Consider the following 8437-nt stretch of genomic DNA (forward strand, 5'->3'; position numbering starts at 1 on the left):
GGAGTATACATCACTTGACAGTCTTGCAAAAAGCGAGAGACTTCAAAGCACAGTTTGGACTTTATTCCGAAGACAGGTATACAACCTGTTACGAAAAAGTTGACTATATGAATGAGTGTTTCGTGTCTCCACCTCGAAAGGAGATGTTGAAGTTGCGATTGCGAACATATCGCATATCTAATTTGTTTGAAACGTTTTATTCAGTAAGTTTAAAGATGTATGAAATAGGATGTACATTAGAATGTCTCTATTTTCCATAATTTTGCTGTGCCTAGAACACCACTGGATGCTTTTCATTTCATGTATAAATTGTTTACAACCATTGTTGGTCTTTTGTCTTTTCCTTTACTAATAAAGCTTTTCATAAGAAGTTTGGGAACATGTAACTGTCTTAAAAGTTTACAAAACAATTGTTATAACCCACTGGTTGGTGACTTTTAACATCAGGAGACATGATAACAAAGTGTATCAAGTTAACAATATTCGAATTATGCAGCACCTTTCCATTAGGTAGAACAAGTTCTAAATTTCCTGTTAGTCCCAACTGTCCGGTTGTAATGTTGTCTTTTACAAATATCCACAAAGCCGTCAACTTGCCAATGGCTTTGGTCAATGAAACACCACTGATAAGTTGGTCAAGAACTCGAAGAATTATGTCCGTGTTGACTTCTGCACTCTGGTTGGGGGATATATCATCACCATCACCAATGTTATTATCATTCATAATCTTCGGATCTTGATTCACTGTCTGATGATCCTGATTCTGCGTCTGATTCACTGTCTGAGGATTTTGCACTTCCTGGTTGTTGCTCATTAACCTTTGATAATTCTCTCTTGTCAAAAGAATCATAGGCTTGCTCATGTTGTAAAGGTGATAGGTAGGCTTGATGGGCTCTTATGCAAATAGGTAGAACCACCTGATGTGTAATAATCAAAACACGTCTATGATGAGGACTTACTGTCTTGCTAGCCAATGTTGAATGCACTTCTTGTGTGACGAGACAGTCGTATTTTGTCTTCTTCTGCTAAAGGTATATTTCCTCTCAAAATGTTAAATATCAAAGTAATCACTGTTCTAAACTGCCCATGTGATGCGTGGGACAGCAAAGCTTTTTCTCTGTGCAGGATTAGCTTGTTCTAACATTAGTAAAAAATTAAAATGTTTTTCAAGAAGTTCACTCATAACGATGCTCAATGCTGCCCGCTCCACTTTCAAATGAAGAAACACATCTTTGGTTATTGGTATTTATCAAGAAACAAAATCCACATCTCTTCATTGTCATCTTGTTTGCATTGACTACAGTCATGAGGAGGATCCCTTTGCCAACTTTTCAACAAATCTTCACCATTAATAGAGACGGACGTACTATGTTTTGAGTCCTCATAATCTTGTAAAGACATAGCCTTTCGAAAAATATTATTAGCGACTAGACAGTCATTTTCACTACTGAAACATTCGTAGCCAACCCGTCCAAATACAGGAAGAAATCAAGGAAAAACAAAAAAAGACATTGCTTCCATGATTTCAAGTGGTGCAGTATTGAGAAAATACAGATTTCTAAGCCATGCTTGCTTCACAAAGCTAGTCATCACACATATCTGTCTTTGAGAGAATGCCACAAGATCCAATCTTTCTTTGAAAGAGATGACAACTCAAGGATCATGACAGGAACCAAACAGACAGTAACATGCAAGAGAGAAAAGAAGCAAAGAAGGATTCTAAAGGACAGCTTGAGAAACATATATCTCAAAAACATCTCTCAAACAGATGTCAGGATTGGATTCTCAACTTTCTGTCAACTGCGACTTTTTGGGTAGTGTTTCCAAAACCAAGTGACAGGAATACATGCCTTTGCAAACTTTGTGAAAATACACAATTCATTGCCACCTCACTGAAGAAGTCGGAAGCAATTCAATACGATGATCTTCATCTCATTATCAGAGACATGGTCTCAGTAAAATATAATACAGAGTACTATTATTTAACCCAAAGAAATATAACCTTTCATTGTGTAATTTTAACTACAGTTTTTATGTAAAATATATATAATCAACACTAAGGTTATATGGACCCTCATGAACGTGGTAAGCAGAAGTTGTACACACATGGAATGGGGTAAAATACGGAAGCCATCTAAATTCACACATTTTTACCGATGTTACTGTCAAGGGTCAAGTTTGGGGGTTGTCTTATCCATGGGGTCGTCTTATAGACGGTAATATACGGTATTGGATATTATGTCTCTGCACCGAACATGAAGTTTTTCTCATGCTTGGACATACTACATGTATATGTCACAGAATGTGGATGAGTGTCCATACTTTAGTACTGTGAAGTTTTCTTACATATTTTATATATTATTAATAATAATCACATAATTTAAGATGGCAAAGAATGGCCATACATGACATTATATTTAAGTACAAGTAAACCTGGTTGATTTCAATGCATTTCAGGCACAACCATCAAGACACAGAAGTGTTCGTGTACTCTCAGATGAACATTAATACTGGATTAAATCCAAACTTCAAGGTGTTGACATTCCAAAGGAAAGTAAGACTGACAAGTTTTACAATGCCTGCAGAAAAATAAAGAAGTTTAATTTATCTGTTGGAAGAGATTCACAACCCTGTACATGGAGAGTACAGACTTGAAATAATTGATGGAGACAGGAAGATAGTCATTCGAAGGTATGAACTTGACAACGTGATATCAAAATACGACACAGTTACTGGGTTCAGGTTCTAAGAAGATAAGAACAATGATCAGCCAGTACTATGCTGGAATTTTGGTAAAATTAAAGTATTTTAGATATTTACAGATTTACCTCTTATCATCTTATATGCATACTTGCCTTACTCTTCGAAAACAGACTGCAGAAGTCAAGATCGAAAGCTTGCTAACCTATAACTCGCGAAGGTGGTTTGATTGAAGACATCCGGGTGACCGGCAAGGTCACAGCAGTCTATCACGTGGCCAAGTGATAAACTCATTCCTTTCTTATTCGTGTTCCGAATCAGACGTGGATCGAGATCCTTATCACAGCAAAAAAAACTTAGTTTCCGTTCTTGCGGAAACCTACTGGATATTGGGTGATGTAGGTTTCCGCTCAGTTTCAGTATCCGGAAACAGACAATGAGAGTTTCCGCATAGTTTACAAAACTGAGACTAACAAATCTAGGTTTCCGTCAAGTTTCTACAACTGAAACTATCATTATGTGTTTCCATTTAGTTTCAGTTCGCTGAAACATTCACAGCAAAATGACTTAGTTTCCGTATTTGCGGAAACCTACTGGATACTGGGCAGTGTGGGTTTCCGCTCGGTTTCAAACAGAGGAGAGTTTTCGCATAGTTTCCGCATAGTTTATCACTATTACATTTATTAGATTTATTTACATTTTTTACAGCAAACACAGTAGGTGTTATGATACAGGTGTGTGGGTGTGTGGGTGTGTGTGTGTGTGTGTGTGTGTGTGTGCGCGTGTGCATGTGTGTATGTGTGTGTATGTGTATGTATGTATGTATGTATGTATGTATGTATGTATGTATGTATGTATGTATGTATGTATGTATGTATGTATGTATGTATGTATGTATGTATGTATGTATGTATGTCACAACCACTTGTGCAAGCATAACATACTTGTTTACTAACAATCACACATAGCAGAGACTTTCCCTAACCAAAATACATGAAACACACCACATGGAGCTGAAAACATTTATTTAAAACCTGAAACATAATTCCCTTTTATTGCACAGAAGTTTTTTGGAGAGTGTGGAGGAACAGGCGTGATGATCGAAAGAGGCAGAAAGTTGAAAAAAGGCAATGCACAGGACAGCAGCAAAGAATAACAGAAGAATTAAATCTGTAAGTATCTTTTTGAAAAATAACACTTAATGTAAAAATATTCACAAGGGCTGATGACAGATACTAAGTACCAGTCTGTTCAGTCAAGAGAATTTATGAACAACCTAATGTACATGGGAAAACAAATATTATGTGTCGTCAAATTTAAAGAATATTTTCTATGTTAAAGGAGGATTGCTACTATAGTGACATTTTGCTTTTATATATTTTCAGCAAAAGTAGATTTAAACGTTTGCATCTAACATTTTCAGTATGGATTGATATCAAATTTTAGGAACATCTTGGCTTCTTATATTATTAAAATATATAACACCAAGATTCAGAAGATTATTTCATGATTCTTAAGATAAGAATCATCATAATTGCATAATCTATACAGTCTCTACACACACAACTAGGTGAAGATGATTGTGCATGGGAACTGAAATAGAGCAAATTACAAGCCACTTTGATGAAAACCTAGTACTATTACTACACAGAAAGCAGTAAATGAAAATATAGATATTACTACCTCTGGCCCAGAAATCAAGTAGCTTCAGAACAAATGTGTGTCCAATATAACATAGGATATGTGGTTTAGACATATATTTATTGATAGAAAATGAATTGGGATTGGGTTTACAGCTTATATTAACACCGCTCCCATACAACATATACTACAAAATTTAAATGAAGCGTGTGTCATCACCGATATTGACTATTTAATAAATAATACATTCATATATATATATACATATGTTCACATATACACACATACATATATACATATGCACACACACATACATATATACATATGCACACACACATATATATATACATATACATATATATATATATATACACACACGCATACATATTACATCAAATACAAATATTAATACAACTATCATCTTAGTAAACATAAATAGAGAGTTATGGTTTAGTGTCTAACAAGCCACCTATAGAACAATGAGAAGATATTTGTTAATATAAGTTAATTAGTTTTCTGTGAAAATTTAAAGCGTTGTGTCTTGATAAAATCGTGGACGGATTCGATTAGTTTCTGGTTTTCACAGTGAGTACATAGGATATTTCATCCATTGTGAATTGCATAATTTGAGAAAACACTGCCAAGTGTAATTGTTCAAGTTAGTTCTTTATAATTCAAACTTCCTTTTGGATTAATTATTTGAAATTATTCTTGGCATTGACGGTTTCTATTGACGGTTTTTGTGTAAAATATATAAAAAAATAACCTATACTAATTCATTACTACCTGTCATTTTCAGAAACTTGCACAGCACCTGAAATGCCTCGAGACCATCGATTGGCCAGATCGCCGAAAGGAAAAAGTTGCATCAATACTCACCCTGGACATGACTTCACCAGAGGTGAGTGATGAAGAGGATAACAATTTACTGCATTCGATCCCCTTTGCCTGGGAGTCCAGCAGGCTCAGGACCTACAAGTCGACCCTGGACTCGGCAAGGATTCACAGCGCCACTGCCCGCGTTAAGGCCAACATGAAGACGAGGATGAGGCATCCAACAAAAATAACGGAAGGATCGCCGACCAAGGATGCCTCTGAGTGGGCTATTGAATAATTGTACATGACCAACTCAGTTTGATTTATTTTCAATTTAATAATTTAGTAAAATATATATGAAATATATATTTCATTTCATTTTTAATGCAACTGTATTCATTTCAGTACATTTTTCAATGCAATTTTATTTTAAATTTAATCTAAATTATTTATTGTATGTTATTTCTTATTGTATTGCAAGCTATGTGTTATAGTATGAGATCTTAGTGTGGATGTTTGGCGATAGTTGTGACTGGGGTGTGTTAGAGAGTGTGTGGCTGAATGTCAAGGCGTGAACGTGAATGTTAGCTAGAGTTTTTAGAAATATAAGTATAGTTATGCCTTAAATGTTTTGATCTGTTATTTAGTGCTATATTTTTTATTACTTGTATGTTTGATCTATATTTGTCAATATCTATGAAATAAAACAGTGAATCTTATTAAATCTTCTGTTCTTCTTAACGTTATAATTGTAACAAACAGCGTATACTGTTTTTAACAAGAGTAACATGACACAAATTGGCTCTATGAAAGCCTGTGCAACTGAACTGCTGTGGAAACCTCAAGGTAACTGAAACTGTGCGGAAACTATGTCGGATTGTTGGTAACTGAAACTCAACGGAAACCTGTTGAGTGTGGGTAACGGATACCTTGCGGAAACCCTTAGAAAGTGGGTAATTGTAAGTTTCCGTTGCTGCGGAAACTATGTCGGATTGGTGGTAACTGAAACTGTGCGGAAACTATGTCGGATTGTTGGTAACTGAAACTCAACGGAAACCTGTTGGAGTGTGGGTAACGGATACCTTGCGGAAACCCTTAGAAAGTGGGTAATTGTAAGTTTCCGTTGCAGCGGAAACTCAATGTAAAAGAACGGAAACTCATTGGATACTAGGTGGAAACTTAAGTTTCAGTCCACTTTCTATCAGGTTTCCGCATTGCGGAAACCAGGTTATTTTTGCTGTGTATACTTGTAGTTTTTGACTGCTGGGTATTTTTCCCCTGTGGTTCTTATTTACTTTACTTCTGGTATGTTTTAAGTTTGCTAACTTTGAGATGGACGTACTCACCGGAGTTCAGTTTCTCGTTCTTGTGTTGTTTTCTTTTTTCTCGCTCGCTTGTTTTTTTTCAGCTCTCTCGCTTCTCGAGTGGAGAGCGTGGTTCGTGTTGGGGTATCCTGGACTTGTGTCCTTGTATATCTCTTTTCGGTTTCCCGTTCCTCCCTCCTACGGTGGGGTAGGAGTTTTCGCGTTTGTTTATTTTGTTTATCAACTTGACCTGCGTTGCATCGTATGTTACTGCCAAGATGGCGGTCCCACGTGATTAGCCGGTTTAGTCTACCTGTGTGGATTAAGCGGGGTCGTGTTTGCGACGTGTTTGTTTCTGCCACCCCAGGCTTTTCGTACATGTTTTCTCTTGTTGCTTATCAATAAATTTTTGTTTTGCTTATGTTTTAGAGCGCTGTATGTAACGGCCTTATTGCATAAAGTGTAACGGTCTCAAGTCGTACAAGGACCAGCACTCTCGGTGTTTGAATTGCACTTCTCAGTGCACTTGGGACTCCAGGTGTTCGGAGTGCGATCGGCTATCCCTTGATTTCTTCAAGGCTTATCTGCGTGTAGCTAAGAAGAGACTTACGCAACAGAGACTATGCAAGAGAATGTCGTCTACTCCTGTGGAAGACTTGGAGGGGCACCCTGTTCCCGCGTCTACCCCGATTTCGTCCTGCGCACCTACTGGTACACCTTTGAGTTCGTCACCTTTGAATGCTACGCTCCGTGTGTCAACCGAGGTTTCGTCAGCGTTACCTACGGGGATGGACCCTTCTCTCAACGACGCACCTGTTGGACAGGGCACACTGATGGGACAAGCTGTACCTGTTGGACAGAGCATACCTATAACCGGTGGCGTATCAACTGGCAGTGGCGCACCTCTTCAGACTGGCGCACAATGACAAGGTAGTTTACAACCTATGACTGGCGTACCGCAACAGTTCTCTACTCCATTGTGTAGTGGTTTACCGAACCAGAGAGGTTTTTATCAGGCAGGTGTGACTCACCATGTGGGGAATTATTCACCTATGTTCCAGAATTTTGGTATACCGCAGGATTATGGTGCCCCTCCTATTCAGGGTTTTGACCCGAGTGTCATATATAATTTTATGAACTCGATGTTTCAACAGTCGCAGCAACACTCCCAGATGGGACCACCAGCCTGCCCGGGGCCGGCTGGTTTGCCTTCATCATCCCCTCAAGAGTCTCGCCCTATAACACCGGATGTGGTCGTTCAGTCTACTCCACTTCCTCCGCCTCCTTCAACTACTTCAGATCGGTCTTCACGGTGGTCTAAGAGGGACAATAAGGGCTCTACGTGTTCTGACAGAAGTAGGTCTTCTCTCTGTTCACCTTGCTCCGAGAAAGATTTCCGACTAGATTATGAGGAATCTATGGAGGGTCCGGAGATGTCGGACCAATCTCATTCCGAAACTCATTTAGGCATGGAGGCAGTGTTTGATTGGATGGTGGATAGACTTCAGACTTCTTGCCCTTCTCCAGCTGCACAAAATGTAATCACTTAATATACTGAACAACTTTACAAGTAAGCTAAAGGCCATTGTTGACAATTATTGGATATTATGTCTCTGCACCGAACATGTAGTTTTTCTCATGCTTGGCATAGCCGGACATACTACATGTATATGTCACAGAATGTGGATGAGTGTCCATACTTTAGTACTGTGAAGTTTTCTTACATATTTTATATATTATTCATAATAATCACATAATTTGAGATGGCAAAGAATGGCTATACGTGACATTATATTTTAAGTACATGTGAACCTGGTTGATTTTAATGCATTTCAGGCACAACCATCAAGACACAGAAGTGTTCGTGTACTTTCAGATGAACATTAATACTGGATTAAATCCAAACTTCAAGGTGTTGACATTCCAAAGGAAAGTAAGACTGACAAGTTTTACAATGTCTGCAGGAAAATAAAGAA

Source organism: Haliotis rubra, unplaced genomic scaffold, assembly GCF_003918875.1.
Source record: "Haliotis rubra isolate DU_JTF1 unplaced genomic scaffold, ASM391887v1 Scf184, whole genome shotgun sequence".
Taxonomy (NCBI): Eukaryota; Metazoa; Mollusca; class Gastropoda; order Lepetellida; family Haliotidae; genus Haliotis; species Haliotis rubra.